This window comes from Corvus hawaiiensis, chromosome 14 (assembly GCF_020740725.1).
Source record: "Corvus hawaiiensis isolate bCorHaw1 chromosome 14, bCorHaw1.pri.cur, whole genome shotgun sequence".
In the NCBI taxonomy this organism is placed as follows: Eukaryota; Metazoa; Chordata; class Aves; order Passeriformes; family Corvidae; genus Corvus; species Corvus hawaiiensis.
This window is the reverse complement of record NC_063226.1, coordinates 16,158,357-16,184,711: the sequence shown is the minus strand read 5'-3', so window position 1 is coordinate 16,184,711 and position 26,355 is coordinate 16,158,357. Positions and strand designations below refer to the sequence as shown.

Below are 26,355 nucleotides of genomic sequence, written 5' to 3'. Positions count from 1 at the left end.
ACTGCAGTTCAACCTGATATTTCACGTAATAATCAAACCAATTCCCCTGCTAATAGCTGCACACACATTTGTGTGTCAGTTCTTTAAATACCCAACCTTTGGGAAATAGGCCCTGGGTTGGAGCAGGAGGCACTCAGCCTCAACATACAATGAGTTTAAATGGAATAAGCTAATTTGTCACTGTTTTGTTATGATTGAATATATGTGTTTAGAATGAAATTTAATTTAAATCCAATTTGTAACATCTCTGTGGGTGGGACAAAGGGAAAAAAAAAACCCCAAAGGATATATTAACTGGATACTGTACTGTGAATGTAATGGGGCTTCTGAGTTTAATGTTCAATTAAAAAGCCCTGCATGTTCTTATTACTGTTTACAGGAGTGGGTTTGGGGGAGATTTATGTTATAAAAAACCCACTGTACAACCCTTTTTTTGTCACCAACTCATACAAAGTCTTTACCTGGTACAGTTAAGCCATCTGTTATTCTTGAAGGAAAATTCAGTCACAGAGGTATCAAGAGATAAAAAACGCTTTTTTATATAAACATTTGCCTGAGTTGCCATGTTGGTTTTTTTATTTGAGAAAATGAAGATGAATTAGTATCACTGGCTGTTGTGTTTTGATATGGAGCAGAAGAATCTAAGTGGAATAAACAAGCCTGAGCCTTGTGGGGGCCGATTAGTCACAGGCGGCAGCGCTGGCAGCGGCTCCGCACCTGCGCCAGGACCTGCGCCTGGCTCTGCCGGGGCCGAGCCAAGCCGGGCATCCCCTGCTCCCACACCCCCTCCCGCTGCTGGAGAGGAGCTGGGGAATGTGATCAGTGGTAGGAGGAGAAGCAGCGTCTTTCCTGCTGGTCGGTGGATTGGCAGTTTGTTATCAGGTGCCTGACTGGGGGGTCAGAGTCTCTAGCTGGGGTCCCAGCTGGTAAAAGTCAGGATTGCTTCGTGGGCTGCAGTGAAATGATGCTCCTTTACACTGGATTTCTTCTATCGGTTATTTTTTTTCTCTCTTGTTTACCTAAGAAAAATGTTGCAATTATCATGTATTAAGAGGTTCAGAACGCGATCCTAAGCCAAGAACGATAAAGTTGGTGGAAGTGAGGGGTGGGTGGGCAAGCAGGTACTCACCATTCTTTGTGTAAAGGATAAACAGCTACAATCAAAGGTATCTTAATTTTGCATGTATTGGTAATCATTAGTTCATATCACCTTTCCATTGCTTATGTAAGCTTGAATGTCTGTATTGAATATATCCTTTATACAGTCACTGTTCATAGGTATATAAATATATATGTATAATAGATCCTGCAAAGACAGATTTATTTATTATAAACCCCTAGAATACATACAAATAATTAAATACTTTCTTGCTTATACAATATGTTATTTCATTTGCATGTGATTTGCTTAATATTAAGTAAGGACTTATTACAAGCTCTCAAAACAGATATATCCCTTATTGGGTAATTAATACTAATCTTGCAAACACATTAACAACACAGAGGCAGTAACAGCTATCTTAGGAGCTGTTACAGTCTGTCTTGTAAATCCTGTCTTACTGTGTGGATTAGTTCATGTTCCTTTGGAGATGTGAGAATCTGCAGTGCTGATCCTGATGCCATACATGGGGCCAGGTCTGTAGGGATCCCTTCCCCTCCAGATTTCAAGGTTTTAAACACAGCTCTAACAGTACATTTGAAGTGTATGAACACATGGGTGAGTGGGAGACGCATGAAAATCACACCTGCAATTTTGAACTACTTCAGAGCTTTCCATTGTATGTGTTGGGATTAGGAATAAGCAAATTAATTCTTTAAATTTAGTATTTCAAAGTTAATAGAAAAAAATGAGAAATCCATTTTAAAAACTTGGTTTAATCAAGTCAACAAATAGTATTGTTTAAGATAGTTTTTATATTGGGGGGGGGGGGGGAGGGGGTTTGTTTGTTTTGAGGGTTTTTTAAAGTCTCAAAAACCTGCAAGCATGGTGTTTTTTCCTGAGATATAAACATGCTTTCAGGTTGTGATCTCCAGAAACTACTTCCATAGAGGGAGTGCTGACTGAAATGATTGTAATTATTAACTTACTGTAATAACTTGCAAAATAGAGATGGTGCAGTAACATACATTTACCCATGGCTTTTAAAATTACTTTTGTGGCTATAGTGTAGGACCATCCTGCTTTATATTTCATATGTATATTTATATTTGGCCGTCCACAAGAAATGTATTATCTTGTCTCTGAGTAGGAACTGCATGGTATCTCCTGCCAGCATTGCCTACACTGGCTGTGCTACACCCTCACAGAGCAAGTGATGTTATCTGCTGTCCATGCCTGTATTAAACTTCCTAGAAATAGAAGAGCAATTTTATGGATGCAAAGAAGAGTGGTTTTGGTACAGTCCATGTTTACAATTCTAATTGGGATTAATAAAGAAAACACATAGCCTACACACACACACAAAAGGTACAGTGGCAGAGTATTGATTGAAATTAAATTACTTTTGTTCATGTAACAAAATTAACTCAAAAGTAACCTAGATCCACATTCAAAGGCATGTAAGAGCAGAAGTCATTGTGAATCCAGAACCACTTTCTGAGAGCTGAAATATCAAGTTACTTCAGGCATGGCAGTAAATATTTATATTTACAGTCCTGTTAGTTTGAAACTTTGGCTTATCACGTATTTGCCCACACAAGAAACACTCTTCCATTGATTGACTGTGTACAGCGTCTCTGACATAGTCTGTCTTAGAAACGAGCATTCAATTTTCATCCTCTTTCCTCTTTATTTGCACTGTCAGATCGGTGTTTGTAGCAGCACAAAAGGGAATATGCTATGAACAGTCCAACTTCCAGTACACTGGTGCCCAGCAATGCAGGGGTGGATTTCGCTTCATCATGGGAGATTCACTGTAATTGTCTCAGAGCTTCATTAGCTGTCAGTGTCTCTGCATCTGACATGTCAAAACCCAGAGACAACCTACTAATTTCTTGTTGAAAGCAGCCACAGTCTCTGGAGCTTGAAAAGATACACAGGCTCCTTCCTTTTATGCTGACACACCTAACAAGTGCCAAATGCTCTCACCTCTGGATGAAATCTGAAATCAACAGGTTTTGTGGGTTCTCAGAGCTCTCATGTGGTTTTTTTTTAAAGACAGAGACCACAGTGCTTCAGCTGGGCTGGGGTTTGTGGGTTTCTTGGCATCCACCTGTGACTCTGCCATGTGCATCCTGTTGACAGGGAGCAAGTCACTTAGTCCACATCCTCATCAGCTTCTTCATCTAACAACGGAGCCTGTAGCTTTTTGTATCTAATAGGTCTGTGGTGAATTCCTGAGTATTGGTAATGTGTTCAGGTTTCATGGGGATGGTTATTTTAACAAAAAATATCATGAATAATATTTGGATCCTTAAGGTGTTCATATGAAATTGTTCACTTTTCATCTATCCTGACTCCACAACCAGACAAGATTTAGGTTCTTCCCAGCCCTTAGTCTTGTCTCCCCGAGATGGAAACTCCAGAGCATGTGTTAGAATCCAACCATGAAGTGTGGTGTGTGTGGGTGCACCATGTGGGTGCACCATGTGGGTGCCTGTGGGTGCACATCTGCCCTACATCTGTAAGGTGTGGGGCAGATGTGTGACAGGCAACACAGTTTGTCTTCTCCTGAAGCTTAACTTTCTCAAGTAAGTTGGAGGCAGCTTAGCAGCTTTGTTATTCCCAGCCTAGTGGATCTGGAGCAGTCCTGGGGTAGTTCTGTGAAGGCTGTGGGTTCTGCCTACATGGCTGCCTTCAGCAGCAACATGATAAGCAGCAGCTTGTAGCACCATCGCACCCTCCCACACTGGGGATGACTAGAATGTGCAGTTGTCTTCCTTGTTTCCTAATCTAGTACATGATTTTATAGCCCTTGGATCCCGCGCTGATCCCAGACAGGCATACAGATCTCACATGCTGTTACAAAGGAGGAAACCCTGAGAAATGCTAAATGTCTAGAACTTAAGCAGAGTTGCTCGTGACTCTTGGTTCTCAGGATCACATCTCTTCTTTCATTGAAATATGATGCATGCAGTCCTTTTGCCCCTAAAGAAGAATTTTTATTTTGTATGAATGGCATTGGCCAAAGATATTGTCTAAGCACACAGATGTTATATAGTCTTTACTGTGATTGCTTTCTGCAGTTTTGGAGCTGCTAATTTTAGCTCTTCATTTCCACAGCAAGACCTTTTGGCATCTTTGTGGAACAGGAGCAGTGTCCTGAATTAGCACAGCTCCGTGATACTGACATTGTATAACTGAAGGAAGGAAATAGCTCCCCTGGTATGTGCTTTTACTTTAAGCAGCATAGGGATATTTGTTGAGATTCATTGAGGAATAGAGGCTGTAAGAAGTTGTGGTGTACTGTAGCTTCCCAGCAGAAAACAAGGGTATGGAGGCTCCAAGGAAAACAGACAACCTGTTTAATTCTCATAATGCTTACTGTCATTTGCTTCCAGGATGAGCAAAGCAGTAAATGTTGAGCAAAGCAATAAATACCAAGCAAAGGATGTTGATTTGTATGCACAGCAATTGTTGGAATAAAACTCAGTTCAGACCCCAGTGACCCTTGCCAGCCCTTGTTATGGCTATAGAGATCTGAATTCACATAAAGTAAATACAACTTAAAATTCAGGATACCCATCAGATTGTAACTCCAAATAGATCCTTCTCCTTTGCAGAACTGACTGGGAACTTTCCGCTGGAGGAGAGAGGCCTCAGGGGAGCAGGACGTGTGGAATTGTGTTGTATGGGGAGCTGTATCCCCAGCCCTGAGATGCTGCTGGCATTTTATTTGGTGTTAAGTAACACAATAATCTATTGCAGAGAAAACAAAATAAGAACTTTGTATCAGAGTGTAGATGCCAGACGTGCATTAATAAAACAATAAATGAAATTAATAATTTATCTGTGGCTGTTTTTACTTTTTGGGTGGGTTGTTTTTGTCTCTTTTTTTTAACACTAGTAGAAGGATATTTCCATTCAAACTGAACTGGAGTGAAATTACTTCTAGTATAGATAAAACATATTCAGATGAGCGGCATGCTTTCCCCACAAAGCTAACTGCAATCCCAATTAACACTTCTCAAAACTGAATTTATTTTTTTCCCCCTGCTTCCTAATGAGGTTTTTTCCTCCCTGCTGTCTTGATACAAAGCTTTATGCCGTATGAGTGTGTTCATATGGTGCTTGAGTGCGTTATCTGACCTTGATTGGTGTTTTGGGAGCCAGTTAAATAGATTACATAGAGGTTACCTTGACAACTGTCTTTGCTGATTTAGCAATGCAGTTCATTCTTGGGCACAAGACTCTCAGCAACTGTGGAATTCCACTGACTTCATATTAATCATTAACACAATGTTCTGGAGAGGCTCTGCCGAGCTAGCAATAAGGACTGTATTGAAATTATTTTTTTTGTGGGTAAATGTTATAGACCAAGATATGTTTACAGTATGAAATGTTGTTCGCAGTCATAAAATGAAAATATATGTTCCTGTTTATTTTTTCTCTCTCTTCTAGTTTCAACAATAATATTGGAATAATAAATCTCCTATCATGTCTGATGGGAAAAGATGGTCTTATAAATGAAACTCTTTCCTTAACATTGATCTTACACCATACCTTCTTTTAGGTCTGTAACCTCGCAGGCATGACAGATAGTTAAATTCAGTGTGCAAAAGCTTATAAGCCTGGAATCTGATCTCTATTAACTTCAAGGAGATTGCCTCTGATTTACATTAGTCTTACATATCGGTCAAAACCTGGTGCTTTTCAAAAGATGTTGGTAGAAAAGACAGGCACTTTCTTTTTCAAAACTGTTGTCCAAAATTGTTTACAATAGCTTAAACATTAAAGCCCTTGTGTGAGCAGGGCTTTGGGCTTTGTCTTTAAAATTAATATTTTTACTTTTAAGTACCCAGCTCAACCAGAATTTTGCAGGAGGATGTCAAGATTCTGGGGATGTATTTTTTTTGCAAGAGGCTGGAAACCTTGTGGAAATTAGACGAAGTTTTTTATGAATTAAATATGAAAATGAATAATGTACTCAGAACAGGGGCCACACCATGGTTTTTCTTCTACTATGATATTCAGTGTATCTCATAATGTCTTGTCCACGTCTCCATTTTCCATCTGCAGCATTGTACTGCAAATCTAACTGATATTTGGGGTTGAAAATGCATAATTGTGTCATACAAAATGTCATGTACAAAGTCAGTGGAGAGCAGAGTTGAGGTCTGTGGCACATGGATTTCACACATGGAAGGAGACTGTATGGGGCTTATGAATAGATATATTGGGCTAAATATTTTGCTAGTGTTATCAGGCAATGAAATACGACACTTTTTTTACTGCCATCATTAGGTTTCAGAGGTAGTCCATTACAAATAAGAAAGTCGTTTGTACTTCCTGGAGCAGTTGTTTGCAAACTCAGAAGGACAGAATTAATCATGGTGTCTTCAAGTCCTGATTGTAAGTTACTGTTTGCCCAGTTCGAGAAATATTTTCTTTCAACTGAAATTATACTGAAGAATAATTTCACCCAGATTTGTTCTTCCATTCTTTGAGCAGTTTGGTGCTGGGCCAGTACCACAGGCATGAGCCATGTTTTTTGTTTGGGGTAAGGACAGTGCACACATGGCTGGGCCTGTGGCCACTGCAGCTACTGAGGATTTTTCTCTAGGTGTTTTTTGCAGAGAGTACCAGAAATAATTGGAAATTTTCTCTCGGGCCATGTCTAGTATGGTCTCATACACTGTTTACAGCCAAGAAGGACCTTTCACTCACACAGAGGACTCAACCACACAAAGAGGCAGCTCTGTCTATAGAGATCTCAACTTTTTTGGAAGCAGGTATCTACACTCATTCATAGATGGCTTAATGAGACATGGCAGTTGCCTTTGCACTCCTGATTTTGTGTCCCCAACACTGCCTTGGCGTGCTGCCAGCATTGAGACAAACATAAGAGGCATAAGTAGAAGGGTCAGTAGAAACTGGATTGTGTGGCTGAGTTACTGTACCCAAATATGACTCTTCCCCGGCCCCCTCCAGCACAGCTCTTCTGCATGCCCAGCTTAGGATTTCTTGGCATAAAAATACACAGGTCTGCAGCTGGAGCCTAATTTTGGACATGCACCAAAGTACCTCTGATACAGTATACTTACATTTATTTTTTGCTGGTGCAAGATCAGAATCAGTCTGAAGCAGGCTGGTGAGGCTTGCTGGAAGATATTCAGAAGAACACCCAAATCCTTCGCTTCAAGACGGAGTGGAATTGCTTACAGATTGATTAAGGAAAGGAGCAGAATTTTGTTACTAGAGATTTTAATCTGTCACTTTAAAAGACAGTGGTTATTTCCAATGCGTGCTCTAGCGTGTTTCACAATTGGCAGGGTTGATTTATTTTGGAGGCATGTAACCCTGCAAGAATTCAAAAGCAATACACTTTGAGGCTTCTAGTTTTAAGATACAGGGCACAGCTGATGGAGATATCCTTGACACAGTTTCTTTTTTTCACATCTGATGGGTTTGAATATTGAGCACGGTGGTGTCCAGCTGCCAGCCACCTGATTATGTGGTGCTGGAGTATTGGTCCTCCTGGAGAAGGACATGGAATAGGCAAAGCATAAGTAGAGATAGGGTTGGTTTAGGGGGTTTTGTTGCAGCTAGGAGAGTTCCTTTTACCAAAGGAACCTACAAGCATGAAACAATTTAACTTCTACATTTTGTACTAGTACAGTTTCCAACTATCTTTGACTCATTTTGAAATACAAGGGTCAACAAAAGTCTTATTTTAGAACAAGATCCATTGCAGACTGCTTTTAGCCCTATGTCATTTTTACACCCATGTACTCATTCCTGCAAGCTGTGACCTCATGTGATCAGAATCCAACCCATTGCTCCCATCTGCCCTTCTGCCACTGCAAGAAATCAGGCAAATATTTCTGTCTCTCATGATAAATAAATATTTCTGTTGTTCATATGTGAATGTCCTGTGTAAACCCAGTGGCCCTATGTACTGATAATTGCCACGTTTCAGCATTCATAGGAAAAAGGGGTTTCATAACTATGAAATTTCCACTGGTAGGAATTTTAAGAAAATGTAATTTGATGCCAAGTGTCTGTGCATATCAAAGTTTAATGACTAGTCAAGACAAACATCCATGGTAACATCTGGGATATATTTATGCTTTAGCCATTGAACCAATCTGGTCAGACGTTTCAAGGCACTGTCCATCTGGGCCTGAGAAAATTTTTCCAAGATTATTAGATATAGTCTGAAGTCTATAGACCTGAGATTAATGGCTGTTTAAAGCCTTTCAATTTCTGCAGAAGAACAAAAAAGCAGAAACTTTCACAGACTCAGATAATGAAAGAGGTCACTCATGGATTATCAGGAGGATATTTTAACAAGATACTATAGAAATGTTGTTAAATTATGAATAGCAGCCACTGTGGTATATTCTCCCAAGATATGGCCAAAACTATCAATACTGAAGTGATGTAAAGAGTTAAATAGGGCTTTTTCTCCAGACTGATGAAGCAAATGGCTCTGGAACCTATTAATTCTTTTCCCAGAGAATACTCCTGTGGTATTGGGGCTTGGTTCCTGATGGGCTTTGGACTGGAACAAAAGGCATGTTTAGATGCTGATGCTTGAAGCTGCTCTAACTTATGCTTTGGGACTGTCTAGCAATTAGGTTGGGATCAGGGGATTTCAAAAGTCACCTTTGCACCTCCTGTTTTGAGCTGCATTCTGCTTTTTTATCGTGTATCACAGATCATGCTGGGGGATGGGATTGCAGCAGTAATTTGCCGTATTACTTTTCCCTACACACCAATAAATAGAAAACATTTTGTATTTTTTACAGATTTACTCTTTTGAAATAACTCCAGAATTTAGGATTTGTACAATATTTGTCTGGGAGGAGAAAATCTTTGCAGACTTCTGTTGTTATATGTGTTTTTCTAAAGGATCCTTAATGGAACAAGATAATTCCACCTGTGTGTCATCATTCAGTGTAAGGGTAAAGTTGTCAACAGACTGTGCATGGAGATGAGCATTCTGGTTTCCTTCATATTGAAGTAAGATATATGTGTGTTATTTCCTTACATGTCACCTGGAAGGTTGCCCCTGAGTATTGCCAAGTCATACAATTAACATTGCTGAATTCCCCACAAGAATCTGCACTTCTGATTTTCTACCCACACTAAGACAGTGATTCCAGCCCCAGACTAGCTTCAGTATTGAGTAACACCAGATACAGGTAACTACAAAACTTTTATATGTTTATGTACAACAAAGGCTTCAATAAAGCAAGACAGAGCACTAGCTAAGAATACAGAATGATATCTCCATTTCCACTTCATTTTTCCTTTTCTCAGAGGGTGGGGAAATGGGAAAAAACAACCTCTCAGGTCAAGGTTGAAGACTTTGTAGTGCAGAACAACAAAGCTTGACTGTGATAATCTACAGAGCACCTGCCCTGAGGATAAACAAACAGTTCACATTTTTGTGCTTTCAAGTATGGTATAAGCAAAATAGCACAAGCAAAAGATTCTTTTGAACCTTACAGGAAAGGAAAAATGGAAATCTTAAGAACAAACAAAGTATTTTATATCCTGTGATGGATTTTGTAACAGAAGCTGCAGCATGCAAATCAAATTGATCAAAACCATCCGTGTCATTAACCACATGATTGGATCCAAGACGAGAAGGTGTTCTCCCCGTTTTTACCAACTCATTCTCGAGCTTAATTTTGTCTTCCATCCCCTGTACCTTGCTGATGGCAGAAGCACACTGCTTGCCTCGTGAAGCATGCCTGAGTTTAGTCCCTTAAGCAGGGTGATTTTTCCAAAAAGTTTTCCTAGTTGTTGGGCTTTAATATTCTTTCCATGTACTCCAGAACATTCCAGCACCTCCTATTCTTTATAGTCTGAATAATCACATTTTTAGACTCTGCTGTTCTAAAGCCTTCTCCTAGCTAGTAGAATTTTCATAACACACCACACACCAATCACATGCTCCATGTTGATCAGCCCACTGATATGCATGCAAGTTTTTCCTCCCTCTTTTGCATTTTTGTTGTTCAAATATGGTGTTGATGAGACTCCAGGAGAAGTCTTGTCCCAAGACACATGATCTTTTCTCTGTGCATGATACACTCTCCAGCCTTTGTGAAGATGTTATTTGGGATAATCCTTTAAGGAAAAAGTTTCCCTTTCAAGTCTTGGGCTTTGGTCTCCTAGCACAAACACAGAGCAAATGAGCTTCTGATAACTTTAATTTTACTTCAGATGATATTCTGAATTATGTAGAAATGCAAAATAACTGAGGAGAGCATCGACAGACTGCATAGGGAACCATTAACCAAGAGTACATGGTTAAGCACAGATATTAAGCTGTGTGTTGCTGAAACACAGACTAAGTAAAAGGGAACACAAACCTCAGGAGTTCACATCAGGCTGAACAGCAACAACTGAGTCCAGCAAACAGACACGCTTGGATTTCCAGAGGGCAGACTTTGTCCTGCTTAGGAGACTGGTTGACAGAGTCCCTTGGGAGGCAGTCCTGAAGGGAAAAGGAGTCCAGGAAAGCTGGACATACTTTAAGAAGGAAATCTTAAAAGCACAGGAGCAGGCTGTCCCCATGTATCAAAAGACGAGTCGGTGAGGAAGACCGTCCTGGCTGAACAGAGATTTGGCTGTAACTCAGGAACAAAAGGAGAGTTTATGACCTTTGGAAGAAGGGGCACACAACTCAGGAAGACTACAAGGATGTCATGAGGTTATGCAGGGAGAAAATCAGAAGGGCCAAAGTTTTGACACTGTCTCCCACAGCATTTTCCTGGAGAAACTGGCTGCTCATGGCTTGGATGGGTGCACTGTTCACTGGATAAAAAACTGGATGGATGGCTGGGCCCAGAGAGTGGTGGGGAATGGAGTTACATCCAGCTGGGGCTGTCACCAGTGGTGCACCAGGGCTGGGTACTGGGGCCAGTTCTCTTATCATATCTTGATTAATGATCTGAACAAGGGGACTGAGGGTATCCTCAGATGTGGATGGCATCAAGTTGGGTGGGAGGAAGGACCAAGGCAGTGACTGTCCCCCTGTGCTGGGCACTGGTCAGGCCACACCTCAAATCCTGTGTTCAGTTTTGGGTGCCTCACAACAAGAAGGACACTGAGGGGCTGCAGTGTGTCCAGAGAAGGGAACAGAGCTGAGGAAGGATCTGGAGCACAAGTCTGATGAGGAGCAGCTGAGGGAGCAGGGGATGTTTATCCTGGAGAAAAGGAGGCTCAGGGGGAACCTTATCACTCTGTAACAACTGCCTGAAAGGAGGGTGTAGCCAGGTGGGGGTCAGTCTCTTCTGCCACATAACAAGCCACAGGACAAAGGGAATTGGCCTCAAGTTGTGCTAGAGGAGCTTTAGATTTGAGATTGGGAAAAATTGCTTCACTGAATAGGTTGTCAAACACTGGAACAGGCAGCCCAGAAAAGTGATTGAGTTAACATCCCTGAAGGTATTTAGGAGATGTGTAGATGTGGCACTTAGGGGCATGGTTTAGTGGTAGACTTGGAAGTGTTGGGTTAACTGTTAGACTTGGTGATCTTAGAGGTCTTTTCCATACAAAAAGATTCTATAGTTCTAGGCTTGTTGGTGTGCTGAAAGCTGTTACTGAATACAGCCAGGCTCCATCTTGATCCCACTGGAAATCCCCAACAAAATTCTTATTTATTTCCATTGCTGAACAATCCTGGCAATAATAGAAACATTTATATGCGAAGAAAATGTGTGTGTGTTTATGATTCTCCTCTGGGTTCTATTTTCTGTAGAATCAAAGTCCCAGTTCCCATTTCATGATGAACCTAAGTCTTCACTTCTGTTAGCACCACAGAGAAATCTCTGACAAGACAGATGTCTGCAGCCACCAGAAGCCTTAAATTGAACACCTAAAAATAGAAAGCTGCAGAATTTATAAATATTTTTGCAAATCAACCTTTTATAACTACCCTCCTTTTGTAGCAGTGGTAGTTAGGATTGAAATCCAAGTATATTTCAGCAAAAGAGAAAGCTGACCAAGCAGCCCAAGAAATTCTGCAGAGTTCTGCAAATTGCAGGAGGCCCAGGGAAGGAAATCACTGCATGCCAATTTTTCCCACTGATTTCTATTGTCTCTACTTACCATATGTAACACAAGGAATGCAGTGTGGAGCACTGCATCTTCCCCACAATTCTTACCTAGCTAATAGCCTGATTATGTTTTATGACTTTGTATTCTCATTCAACATAATTTACTCTTCAGTTAGAAAATATGACTGTCCCCAGAGAAACATCCAGCCCTTTGTTCTCTTTGTTCACAAATTAGTTTGGAGAAGGATCGACCGGTAGTGTAGAAAGCCTGTATTGGATCTGCTAAGATCTCTTCCTATTCAGATTTGCTTTCTGTGGCTGGAGGCTACTCTTGATAGTTATTTGGAATGAAATATTGTTCATCCCCTTAACAAAGAGATAGTTGGTTCCATTCAGTACTTCCATAAACCTCAGACAGTGTTTATATAGTGTATTCAAAACATGCCAGCTATTTCTTACCATCATGTAGTTTCTCTGACCATGGGCTGGGCTTCTCTTTTATTAGAGGGCTTCTGTTTACCTGGCATCTCTTTTTGTTCTTTTGTATCTTTCTCTGTGCAATCATTTCCTAAACTGCTGGAGTACATATGATTATGAAGACAAAGAACTGCAGAATTTCCTTGCAATGGTTCCTTCAGCTTTTCTTCCAAAGACTTGCTCCTGCCTCCCTATCTCACACCTGAGGTTGGATACTCCCTTCTCCACTTCCCTGGCTCCAGCATGTGGACGTTGCTGTGGAGCCCATGAGCAAATCACTGTGAATGATTTCCATTTGTATCTCATGTCTCAGTAAACCTCTCCCTGGGGTCTCCTCTTCTCTCTTGTGCATCCCATATCCCATTTCTTCCTGGTTTCACATTGCTAACTGGAGCAATCTGTGCCAGATAGGAGAAAATTCAGGGAACTCTTTTAAGTAGAAAGTTACTCAACTCAAGTAATTTCACCTTCCAGGAGAGATCTTTGCTGATGAATAGATCTCTTAAAATTGATCTCTACTACCAAGACTTTGCCAGGGAAGTCAAACCAGTATAAGCTTCTTGATAAGGATCAAGTACTGTGTATAAAAACTGCCTGTATTGCTAACCAGACTAATTATATAAACCATCCTGCAGAAGATTTCTTTTGCTGCTATAAATTGTGCCAGCTCAGGTGAATTCCTTTCTAAGCTATTTTGGCAAAATGCTGCCTATGCAATGCTTTGTAGGCTAAAAGGATCCCTTATGGAGGACTTTTTTGGACCAGGTGAATTTTTCTATTGGCCTGGTATGAATATCTATGAAAATCTAACTTGGGTCATACCACAGCCTTTGGTTTAGCTGCAGGAGTGGGAACACAAGAGAAGGAAGGCAAGAGGCACTTCTATTGCAGCCAAAAAAGCCCCTTACAGATTTCAGTATGCCAAATCCAGCTAAGTAGCTAAGTATATTCACTGTCATCAGAGGATGTGAGCATTGACAGTACATATCCTTCCTCTGCTGGGTGTTGAAGTCATCATGGACAAGTCATATTAGGTATTTTCTTATGCAGCCCATTGAAAATGGTGGGCCAGATGCACAGCTCCTTTAGATTAATGCCAATGCACCTCTTTACACCAGCTGACAGCCTAGCCCACAGTGCCCTAAATGCTATTTATTATTTTATTTTGTTTGCTAGAGTGACAATGGAAATGACAGTGATACACAGGTCAATTCAATCCTGCTGACATAGCCTCAAGGGGTTTTATGTTTGGGGGTTTTTTCCCCCTCTCCCAAGAGAATCTGCCTTACAGTTTTATATTTGGTAAGGTTTATTAAATAAGATGGGCATATTAGCATTCTCATATGCTTGCTATTTTTTCTATCTCTTTATTTCTTTAGCTTTATTAATCATCATGGTACTTGAAGTTGCTAGCATGAAAAACGCACTGTAAGAATAAATAATCATTGTTATCAAAGTGCTTTGATTAAATGATCTGTAGGATTAAATCCTTATTAAAGTAGTATTATTGTTCATGATTATCATTATTATTACATATTAATTAGTCGTACCAAGATAGTGCAGCTTTCAGAATTATCTTTACCAAAGTAGTTAAATACAAAGGTTTCAAATTGCAATAGGTTTAGTGGTTTAGGACATGGTACTGGGATTATAGATAGTATTATTTATTCAGTTCAGTACTTGCAAAGAGCTGATGATGTGCTCAATGCTGTGCACAGCTGAATTTGCTGTCTGAAACATATACTTTAAGAAAGGGAAATGAAATAGTTGCATTAGAATAGGGTTGGTTTTTTTTCTGAAATCCAGGAGTTCAGTGTTATTTATAGCTCTGCTACTTCCTGTGTCTATTAAATTTTGTGCTTTGTCATTTATTTAATCTTTCTCTGACTCAGTGTATTGATGTGCATAAAAACCATTCCATTAATTAATGTGTGCACCATTTTGAATTATAGGTACCATGTAAGGGAGGAGCTTTTTTTCCCATAGCTGAGAAGAAGCTGCAGTTGACACGGATTGCCACGTCTGTAAACTCTTCATAGATGGGGTGCCTGTTTGGTTAATGGAACTGTGAGGTGATGTGATGGGCAGATTGTGTACAGGACATTTCTCTCTTCTTCTTTTATCTGAAATGATACTATTACTCCGGCCCTTTGATGCAGTAACCTAGCCAACTTCAAGAGACATGGGATAAGAAAAGACTGACAAATAAAATATTGTTATGGCAGGTGTTGTGAGATGGTACTGTTATATAAAGTCTTACAAGTTCTTTTTTTTCCCGCCTTATTATGTGAGCAAACGTTCAGTCTTGGGAGGAAGACCCACTGTGCTCATAAATTTTCTTTTGCAAGATCCTGGATAGAGAAAGTCAAATAAATAATTCCTTTTGTTGCCTTGGCCTGTGGATGGAGTTGTTCTGGAGACAGATACTCTCCAAAAGACAGGCATTAGTACTTGGCTAAATTCCTGAGCAAAGCCATCACCCTGCTGCTGCCATCTCTTTTCCAGGTCTAATTTTGCTTTTTGCCTTCTCTCTTTATGTCATGCCTCAAATTTAGCATCACAGGCTTTTCAGGGGCAGGACTCTGTGTGAGATACATAAATCCAGTTTAGGCACTGATTCTGCCTGCAAAGCAGGACCAGGTGGGGAAGTTAAAAATGACAGTCCCAGGAGCCACCACATTGAAAGGGGAACTGGTGGGTGAGGCAGGAGCAGATGCCCCAGAGAAGGACAGCTCTCTGGCCTCTGAGTGCATAGGTGTCACCTGGGATTCTGAAATTTCTCTTGAGGGTTAGTACTCAAAGGAAGTTGACCCTTTCCTACCAAACAGAGTGAGAGAAAGACCATTTCTTTTTTTTTCTGCTAGTGGACATCTTCTGGGAAATGGAAAGCTAAATGTCCCTCTGCTAAATCTGGCATATAGAATTAAATTTAGGTCTCGGAAGGGCTCTGCCCGCCAGGCTTTTTGAGTGCTGTGAGCTCTCTCAGCGTCTTCCAGTGTCACTACTACAGTTTGTGTTTTATGCAGTGAAATACCAGTGGTTGAATTACTTGATGAGATGTCCTAACTTTGTCACCCACCATGTGAGTGATACAACCATTGTTTTATAGGATATTCCTGTCATAACATTTCTGAATGTTTCAGAAGAGCCTGACACTCTTAAGAGATGGAGGAGATCCAGGCTGAGGTCCAAGAGAGGTACAGTGGGGGTTAAAATGTGGATCACCCAGGCCACAGGCACATACCCCAGCTCCTACAACATAGGGTTTAGTACATGTTTAAAGGTATTGACTAAACTGGTCCCTGCTGGTTAGTAAATAGTCTGCTGTGCTGAGTAACGTGGTCTAGATTCTTGCCATTAGTGTGCCACAGGGGGCTTAACATATTATGGACATAATGGCTCTTCCTTTAAAAGCACCAAACTCCTCTTGCACTCAGTGTCATTTTGGGGTATGCAAGGAATGCACGAGCAGGCTGCTGAGAGCAGCAGCCAGTCATTTGAGCAGTCTGAACTTTTTGCTTGGCTGCCCTATTTAAAATGGGTACCAGTGGAGCAATAGATTGGCATCTGATGTTAGTTAGGAAAAAAACCCTACACACTTAAGTGAAACAGTAGCAAAGTGATTTTTTTGTAAATCTCTGGAATTAATAATTACAGCTATTTGAGAAGAAAAACAGTATCATTCATACTGAAATATATTCTCTTCCCTCCCACAGGGGAAGCCTGTGTAGGTGTGGAGCTGCAGTCTGGGAAATTAAAAAATGCAAATTAAAAAATGCAAATGTAAAAGAGAGGCATTGCTTGCTGCAGTGCTCTAAGGGTTTTCTTGAATAGCAGCAAATTAAAGAAATGCTATGTAATCAAAGTTTATATCAAGCCTATGAAAGAAAAGCAGCATTATCTCTAAATATAGTGATAGTACTCTGCTCCTGATCCTTTATATTGTGTACATATTACCAGTAAATTAGAAAGATACTGTATTATGGGTTTCAACAAGTCCTTGAAGAAAATGCACATTAGCCTTTTATATGCCACTTTATTCTGTTGTATTAAAACACGACGATTAGGAAGGAAAAGGAAGTTGGGCTACTTATTTTTTCAACTCAGTTCATTCAGGTTTCTTCACTCCATTTCCCTTTGCTGTCAGTACCAAAAAGGGCTGCCCAACTGGAGCTTTTTGCTGCCAATGGTAACACAGGTCAATCAGATAAACTGCACTGATTGTACAGAAGTTTAGATTTTTCTGTCTTCCACATCCCCTCTCAATTTATCCATATATAACCCTATCCACCTGCTTTTCTCAGTTTCACATCAACTTCATTTGTGGTCTGTTTGCAACATTTCCCACAAAAGGCCGACACAGCCCATCTAGGAAAAATAAATGCACATGCAAATATTATCTGCTCAGTGTTTCAAGATAAGCACAGTGCAGTGAGAAGGAAGGTAAGCAACATGACCACTTAGGAACTTCCCAGCATAGGGGTACAGAACGGCAATATCCAAATGGATTAACAGCACAGACAGTGGGCAATGTAGCTGAGGAGAGAGAATCAGGCAAATGGTGCATCCTAGCAACATCCAGGTAACCTGTGGTCTCCAAGGCAATATGTAACTAGTTTTGAGAGAGATGAGATCATTGCCAACTAAAATGAAAAATAAGGTGTGATGGAAATTCATATTTATTTGATTGGTAATTATAATCACTTTCTCCAGCAGAACTCAGGATATGTTTGGCATGACTAAGAACAGAGGCACAGCCATAAACCACATAGCTGGGAGTTTCACCAAAGGTAAGGAAACTCTCTTTAGGTTTTGGTTCCTCTGTTTGAGAGAACTTGTATTCCTTTGTGCTGTGATGATTTCGCAAGTTTCATTATTTTTTTGTGATTCTTGGTCAGCAAACTCACTGGAGCAAGAGATTTGCCCATGACAATCTCTGGGCTCCTGCAGCAATTGGGTGGAAAGTAAAATAGAGATGGAAGGTGGTGGAGTCTTCTTTCCTCAAGTGTTAAGAGGAAGCTTGCAACCACAGCAAGGTGCAGAGCCTGGAAGTTGTGAAAAGTGGAGCAGATTTGTATAAAAGCAACAGGCTTTATGCAAATGCTTGTGACCAGAGTATTCAGATTTTTTTGGCTGAAAATGTGCCTGCAGCCTGAGCTGTACACAGAATTCAGCTCTGTGGATTTGGCAGAATGAGCAAACGAAGACTTCAGCAGAATCTCTAGGTACTTGAAGAAACTAGGCCAAGCACAGCCAGGTAGATAACCGCTGAATAAAATATTTTTTAGATCCTGATTTTAATTAAAATAAAGCATAACTACCCCATTGTGACACCACTACAGTTTACAATTCTTTCCTCATTTATTTAATGAATCAAAGCAGATAAATCAGTGCTTGCAAATCTCCTAGATAAAGAGATGAAACTCAGATAACCTTCACCAAATATGTTAATAAAACCAGAACTAGCAATATCCCACAAATGCCTCTATAGATGAAAAATACTAAAAGGATTTGAAAACTGCTTTTAACAAGTTGTAAATAGCATATTTTTTAATTTAATACTGTAATATACGATATGCTGCTTACTGTTCATACCTATTAGAAAGGGGGTATTTGAATAATAATCAGGCCTAGATTGAGATATCCTGCAATGGAAAAAAGGTGGCATTTTCAGAGCTGTTATGACCACGTGATGTGGTGAGGTGAGCAAAGATTCCTCCAGGGCATCTTCTTGAGATACTTCTTATATTTCAATGGCTCCTTTTCTCTTGGTCTTTCAAAGAGGGAATTAAAACAGAACTGCATTGGGAGTGCAAAACACTCACCAATAGACTACGAAAGCCACTTGTGATGTGACCTTTACTGGCTCAGGAGATGAACTTCTCCAATCCCAACCAATTACAGCAAAGGACAGTCATCATCACTGTTTCTTTACTCACTTATTGTATCTTGACAGACTTTTATAACTAGTCTAGCTCTGCTCCCAAAGGGGCAGTTTATTACAAAAGTACTTAAGTGTTTCCATGATTAGCATTCCAAATACTTCATGGTACCACATATGAAACACAGGTCTACCTCTCCTTTGACACTTTAATCCTAAATTGAGGTGGCCACTCAAATTTTACATTCTCTGCAGTGTGCATTTAGCAGCCTTGAAACTCTTCCAAATTGTCTGGCTTTAGCTGCTTAGAAGAATCCGTTACTCTCAAATTCAAATACCATCATAAAAGCTGCTGTAACACCAGGGGTCCTCAAAAGGTCTTTGCCCAATTCACCTAACATTATCAAAGTGCTTGTAACTGGACATTTATGTTTCATTCCTTATTTTAGTCTATTTTTAATGTAACTAGCATTGGGAAAAGATGGTGAATTTCTCAAGGTCTTAAAAGAATCTAATATATCATTTCTATTGAGTCTTCTATTCTTTACACTCCTCCCTTACCCCTGACAGCTAGAGTCAAGTTCTGCTACCAGTAGTTACTGGTTTTATGGGTGTCAGTAGAAGCTGTTCTGAAGCCTCTAAAATGGCTAAAGAAGTTACTGAAGTCATTATCATTTCTATGGCAAAGCAAGTCGAGGTGTCAGGCTCATCCTTTTCAAACCAACTTAATCATACCTTCCTGCCCTGACATCACTGGAATTACCCATCTGTTTCCTGTATTTTAGTGCCTTGTTGACTTGAGGAGTGCCTCTCTCATGTTTCTAACTAAAAGTGATGTGCTGAAGCACATCAGCAGGCATTGAAGCAAGCTTGCAGTACCTATTCAGTGAAAGGATTGAAGGACTTTTGCTTCTAAAGCTATTAATCTTGTGCCTTCCAAGCAGAGAAATCAATAACATTTTGGAAAGTCAAATTGTTCATAACGGAACTGTGGGTGGTGTCAGTGCAGAAAAAACTCATAGTTACTGGAAAATACAGAGGAATATATGTATTTATTTGATATTGAATGGTGTGCATCAGAAACATAGCAAATACCTCTAGCAAGAAACAAACGAAATTTTTGTAAAAGCCTTGTTGGCCAAGGAGAGGGGGAAACAGATCTAAAACCAGAAGAAGCAGGGCTGTACGAAGTAATAATCAAATGCACATAGTAACTAGAGCTGGACTACAGTGCATAACCTTTTCCTTCAAATGTGGATTGAAATCTTTCCAAATATCAATTAATCCCTAATCTACCATGCATTTCCTAGTTGCTTCCTGTGCATTATTAATGGACTGGTCACCCTGAGATGAAGGTAGGAAGTAAAAGCAATTAAATTCCTCTCCCACCCCTGCAGATACAATTGACCTAGAGGATTCAGCTACAAGTAAAAATGAGAAGCTCCCAAAAAGAATAAACATGGCCTTCTTTCCTGAGCCAGACTGTGTACTTTAAAAAGCTGCATGCAAGAGCAACAGCAAGCTCCCTTTATATAAAATACCAAATTCTAAGATTCAGGGCTGATGAAGGAAAAAAAGCAGGTACCCGATCTCTGCTGATTTTTCCTGGTGTTGTCCTGTAGTTGAATGGAAACTTTAAACCCACAACTCCAGACACTGATTCTTTTTCAGTGTAGAAAAGAAAAGCCCATCTGTCTCCTAGGAAGTATTGACTCCATTTGAATTCAAAGAAACAATTTTAACGTCATGTTTTTGTGGAGGGTGATGGCCACAGAGTTCAGGAAGGCTTCTGACTGTGTTAACTGTGGCCTGAGAGGGATGCAGTCATCCTAGCCTGCAATTCCCAAACAGATCAGTCAGCAGTGATAACAAGGCGAGCTCTGTGGCTGCTGTTTGCTCTCTAATGTTAAAGGTTTGTGTTTGTTTCCACAGTGTTGTAACGCTGAGGTGAAAGTCTATCCCTTTTGCCTTGTTCAGCATCACTGGAGATAACATACTAGGCTAAAATAGGTGTATTTCCAAATCACCCCAATTATCCTTCTGTTTGGAAAAAAGTCTCCTATCTTAACCAAGATTATGTTACCAAACTCGGGGTGTGTGAAGAACTGACTGTTAAGGGAAGAAGGAGGAAAACACTGACAGTGCCTACACAGAGAAGAAGGGGAAGGGGTGTCATGTGCTTGTATTAATGCAGAGGTCCACTCTGAATGTCTGTGAACGAGGTCCTTGGCTGTACCCATCCTGTAAGCCACTGGAAGGATTTCTCACTGTTTGTTTGCTCTCTGGAGACAGCAAGTAGGCACTGGCAGTAAGATGCACAGTGAGTGAGCCAAACCTGGCTCTCCTTGCCATGCAGTCCTGATGCAGCCAGGAGAGCCCCAGCAACAGAAACCAGAGTGGACTCTGCTAAAAGGGTGAGTTAGGCTGGCAGTGGAGCCCAGCTGAGGATGACTGGAATGGGAAACAGGAGGTGCTGGTTTTGCACTGTAATGAAGAACGGGTTTGGAAACAGGGGATGCAGAAAGATGGGCTATTAGCTGAGACTGGAGTGACCATAAAACAACAGGCAGGTTGCAAACTGGTATTGTCATAAAATACTCAAACAAAATGATATCAAGTATTAAAAGCTCTGCTTACATGCCAGCAAGAACTGAGTAAAGCCACAGAATATGAGCTTGATTCTGTGCCTTTTAATGAGACCGTTCTTCATAACAACATAAATTAAGGAGAGACCATCCACTTTGATTTTGAATTTCCATGTTTGTCAAACTGAGTTTCTAAAGTGATTTTTTGCTCTTTTTCTTTTAAAAAGGCAAAAAATACGAAGATCATAGTATAGTTAAATCACTTGTCAAAATTCCTTTTTTAAAATCAAAGCTGTTGAATGTTCAAGAATCCATTTTATGGTTATAAATTACTGTGTTTTAGTCTTGCATGATTTAAAACTGATTTTAATATTAGCAAAAATGTCCTCACAGACAGACTGAACTCTTGTGCCTTAACTCAAATCTCAGCTAATTATGGCTCAGCTGTAAAGTTAAAAACCCTTGAAAAACAAGGTTTATAAGAGAAGTATTGACACAGTCTTAACTATAGCCATGTGAATGGAACCACTGTAACATTGTTTGGAAATAGTGTTCTAAAAGGGAATCTTTTATGAAAAGAGATGCCAGCTGTTCACTTTGGAAACATTTATTTCATTGGCTCGTGATAAAATTGGCTGTGGAAGATATAATTCTGAAACACAGGAACTTCTTAATTTCATTATGACCTGAAGTCACTGAGAAAGACATGATGCCTAAGAGCAGTGAAAAAGGATTGCCAGTGTTGGTTTTGCTTATATTGCTTTTCAACAAATATACACATTTTCTTAGAATAATTCATGCTGGACAGGCCCTCAGAAGGTCATCAAATAACTCCTGCTCAGAGCAGGAGAAAATAACAATACATTATTTTTATTTCATTTTTGCAACAGATATTTTCTTTTTATTTAGAAAAAAAAATCCACTTGCTTTGCTTTGAGGGGACAGAAGTCTACAAGCATGGCTAGAACCCGCTGCCAACCACATCCATGCTCCACAGTCCAGGACTGCATAGGAATTGGTGGCTTTAACCACAATAATCCAAAACCCAAAGAGATAAGTAAGAAAAAAAAATTAAAGAAACAGAATGTGTCCTGTTGACTGGCTCATCATCTGCCACGTGGATTGTGAATCAAAAAGGTTGCTGGGTCTGGGAGAGAGATCCAGCATCTGAGAGTTGGCAGGGGAGATGCCACAGCTGAAAATGCTGCTCCAGTGATATTTTTCTGCAGAGAACCTAACAGGAAATAGCTGTCTACCCTCAATAATAAGATCTGGCATGAGTCTCCTGTACATCACATGGAACTTGTTCATCTCACAGCATCCCCTTGTCTCAAAATTAAAGGAGAGGTATGGAGTGGTGTATCTCTATATGTGCCCAGGTACTCCTGGGTATGAAGTCCTGAAAATATACCCTACATATCCTATATTATATTTTATATATCTCATATTCTAGCATATTTTAATGGTGCAAAACTCTTGTAAATGCAGGGGAGGAAAAAACTTCTGTTTCCTCGAGTTATTTTTTTGTAACATCCATGCAGTGCTGAGACCCAGATCTGTGTGTGTTCATCCCTCATTGCTACATCTCCTTGTCCTTGGATAATGCTGATGAACTTCTTGTACTGGCCAGTGTCTGCTGCTATTATTGACTGCAGTCTCCATCCTCTGCCATGTCATTGAACTTCCATCACCATTGGCTTCATTAGCAATTATTGGTTTTGGTGAAAAAAAATCCTATACCACGTATTATGGGATGACCTGTGGCCGTTATGGAACTGAACATTCCCATAAGGATAATCTAGCCACAATATATCAAAGTGCTGAGAAAATATCCTTTATCTCAGGTCATGTAACCAATGTGGCTGTTAAATGTTTTAAAAGCAGTTATATAACAGGCATTTAAAATGTTTTATTGAAAACCCTTAATGCTGCTGTAACTAAAATGACCTTTAGTGGAGTAACACACATCACATCTTAAAATGGGATGTGATTAAAAATATCAAATGTTATAATGTGCTCATGGCTCTACATGCACCATCCTGTCATACCAACCACAGAGGCAGATGTACTTGCTTTGGTTTTTCAATATTATTTTCAGCTTAAATGTATAACCTAGTTACTTTAAAAGGAATGATTATTATAAGCTTTTAAACATTCCTTGCAATATTTGACATATGAGCACTTTATTATTGGTATTTTTTAATGAACAGGTGGTATCTTTTAAGGCAGATGTTCCCAAACACAGAGCATTTGATCTAGGGAGAGTTGGCTGATCAGAGGATTCTCACTGGCTTCTCTTCTCTTACCATGCTATGATTAGATTTCTCTGAGAAACAAAACGTGCATCCATTAATCTGTACTGTCATAGAAGAAACCACAAAAATGCAAAAAGTAGAAAGGTGATTTTTACATGTCAACGCAAAGCAAGATGGCCATGAAATATGTTTTTTTCTCTTAAGAGATTGCCCTTACTAGAAGCAATTTTAAAAGCCCCATAGAGAAACATGCACTTGAAAAAATATTAAATATCGTGTTACAAGTCATATAGTGCTGATGTCTGGAGTTTTGAACAAAAACCATCTGAATAGGAAGAGTGGAAATGTTTTTGAACTCAGGATAACAAAGCTAGAAGTAGAACAGATACACAAGTGGGGAAAAAAAATCCCCAAACAAAACAGATTCCCTGAATGACAATTGAAATGAGAGACACTTTTAAAAAATGGAGAAATGCTCTCACTGAGACTATCTAGCCTACTGAGAAACACAATTCTTTTTTCACTTACAAGTATTCTGAAGAGGGCTAGGTGGAAAAAAAAAAACTTACTCCAACAGATGAGAGCAAAAGATCTTTTTATCTTTCTATTTACTTTCCTGCCTAGTAGCTCTTTCCCCACAACTTCATGAGCACTGGTCATTCCAAACAGATTATCCTCACTATCTTACAGTAGGAAGTTGAGTCATAAAGGAGTAAAGCAGTATCCAAGATCACCAAGAAGCCTATGAGAGGTAGAATCAGGAGCTGAACAGAGTCTGTAACACGTGATTTCATCACATAAGTATTCTTCCCACCCCAAATTTTACTCCTAGTGCCTATGGAAATATCTCACTCACATTAAACTGATGCATGCAGAATGGACAAGACTTCTATTTAAATAGGATTGGCTGGAGCAGGATTCAGGAACCCAGAGGATGAATTTGTTACCAAGGTGTTCATAAGCAAACAGAACAAATATGTGGCCAAAACAGACATATAGCTTTAAAAAATACACACAGAAATACTGGGGGAAGGTTAATCATAAGTGATAAGGAAATAAGGGACAGCAATTAAATTTAAAATTAATAAAATGGACTTGGTAACTTCCCCATAGCTGTTCATGCTTTCATAAAGTCACCTCTACCCCCATGAACTTACAAGGTACAGCCACAAGCTTTTAAATACCTTGGTGCAGTTCTAACAATTGAACAGTTATGGCAGTAATTTGGTAACAGCTGTGGCAAATAAGGGAGAGTCCTGAAGGGAGGCAAAGCTTTTGATGCTTCCTGGGTGCTGCTGAGAAAGAAGCTGCAGGTCTGCAATGATGAGGGGGAAAGGCTGAATAAGAGGGAGCACTGATGGGCTGGAAGCAATCCAGAGTGCTGGAGGAGCCTGGAACCACAATGAGGAGAGATGGGAGCATGAGGTGAGTAAAAAATTGCAGCAAAACAAGTGTTGTACTGACAGTTGCTTGAGAAATGGTGCTTCAGGTATGAAGTTTGTTTCTCTGTGGCTGGTATTTGACTGTGGAAATTGTAGAGGTTGACTGGGTGAGAGAGAATTGGTGCTGCTGTTGTCAGAGGTGCTGTACCTAGAATGAGATTTATTTCTGGAGCTATGGGATGTGCCTTAGGAGAATGTTTTTGAGTTGAAGAAAGTTAAGAGTCCTGTTAAATGTGTTTAAACAAAAGCACAGAGAAGGCTCTAACGTTGTTAGCAATTGCACAAAACCCCTGGAAGTTGAAACCAACCAAGTGCTGGAAAGAGGGAAGTTTGAGGGATTTGAAAATAACTGCAGTTGTGAGGATCATACTGAATAGTCAGATCAGCATTTGTGCTCAGTCAGCCCAGGACTTGTCTGCCAGAGAGTTTGATTTTTGCAAAGGGAGAACAATGGAATCGCGCATGCAAAAAATGATGCTTTGTGGAGGGGAATGTTTCTTGACCAAAAGGAAAAGGCAGACATTGGGAGCACAGGCTAAACTGATGTTTAAAACTTAAAAATGTGAGCAAGAAAAGATAGGAAGAAACAGATAAATGGAACAAGCAGAAACAATAATATCCCTGAATAAATAGCTCCAAAGTCACCAGGTAAAATAGGCATAATGGTGGTGGGAGCTCCTGTGGCTATGGGCCATGGCAGAGATACCAGTGACCTTGTAGTCTGTTACTCATTTTGGTACTTCTGCAATAATAAATGCATAGAAACAACAAAAACATTCTAACAAGTGTCACTATGGAGCTGGGAAATCAGTAGATTTCCCATGGAATTTCTTCTGAAAGGGAAACTTGAAACAACCCAGAGAACAGTAAATCCTAGTAAATGTTTATACACGAAACTTCACTCTGATGAGCAGCTCAGTCCCCCCTGCTACAGGGCCCTGGAGTAGAGCTGGCAATTAATCTCCAATTGCTTGGGTGGGAGCAGTTCACAGTTGAAGGGGCTCTGTGGATTATAAATCTGGCAAGCAAAATGGGAACTCGGAGAACTGGTAATGAGAGAAGTGTTAGTATAACTATAGTTAAAGCTATAATCACCAGAACTGCAGGGCAGATAGTAGACACCTATATGGCAATTTTCAATTCAATAACTAAAGTAGCAGAGTTGCCTAACAACACCACTGAGCTGCGATTACAACTGGCAGCATTATGTAACTGTGACAACCAGACGAAGTGGAAAAAAAAGAGAGAGAAATGCATATATATTTCCTTTCCTAGTTACTGAAGGAGTCTGGGGGATGGAGCCCCATATTTGAAAGCTGCAGAGAGAATATACTACAACCCATTTTGGATACTGCTCATCAATACCCTGGGGATCTACAGACACACACAAAGAAAAGGATTAGACAAAGGCAGGGGTTTTTTTCCTTACCATGAAAGTGGCACCAGAACCATATTTTTTCCACTCATTGAATAATGCAATCCAAGTATACTTAAAGAACCTGGAGGCATGGTTAGCCTCAGCTCTAGCCACCAGTATGGAA

General features: G+C 40.0%; 1 long non-coding RNA gene across 2 annotated transcripts; it reads right to left on the bottom strand.

Moving 5' to 3' along the window:
* Positions 1–298: 298 nt before the first annotated feature.
* Positions 299–26,355, bottom strand: LOC125333044. 2 transcript variants are annotated; one of them, XR_007206740.1, is made up of 4 exons: positions 26,244–26,355; positions 20,118–20,366; positions 7,204–7,295; positions 299–4,087 (listed from the first exon to the last, which is right to left on the bottom strand). It is a non-coding gene; the product is annotated as an uncharacterized LOC125333044 (long non-coding RNA). The 2 variants fall into 2 exon arrangements; XR_007206741.1 differs by lacking the exon at positions 20,118–20,366.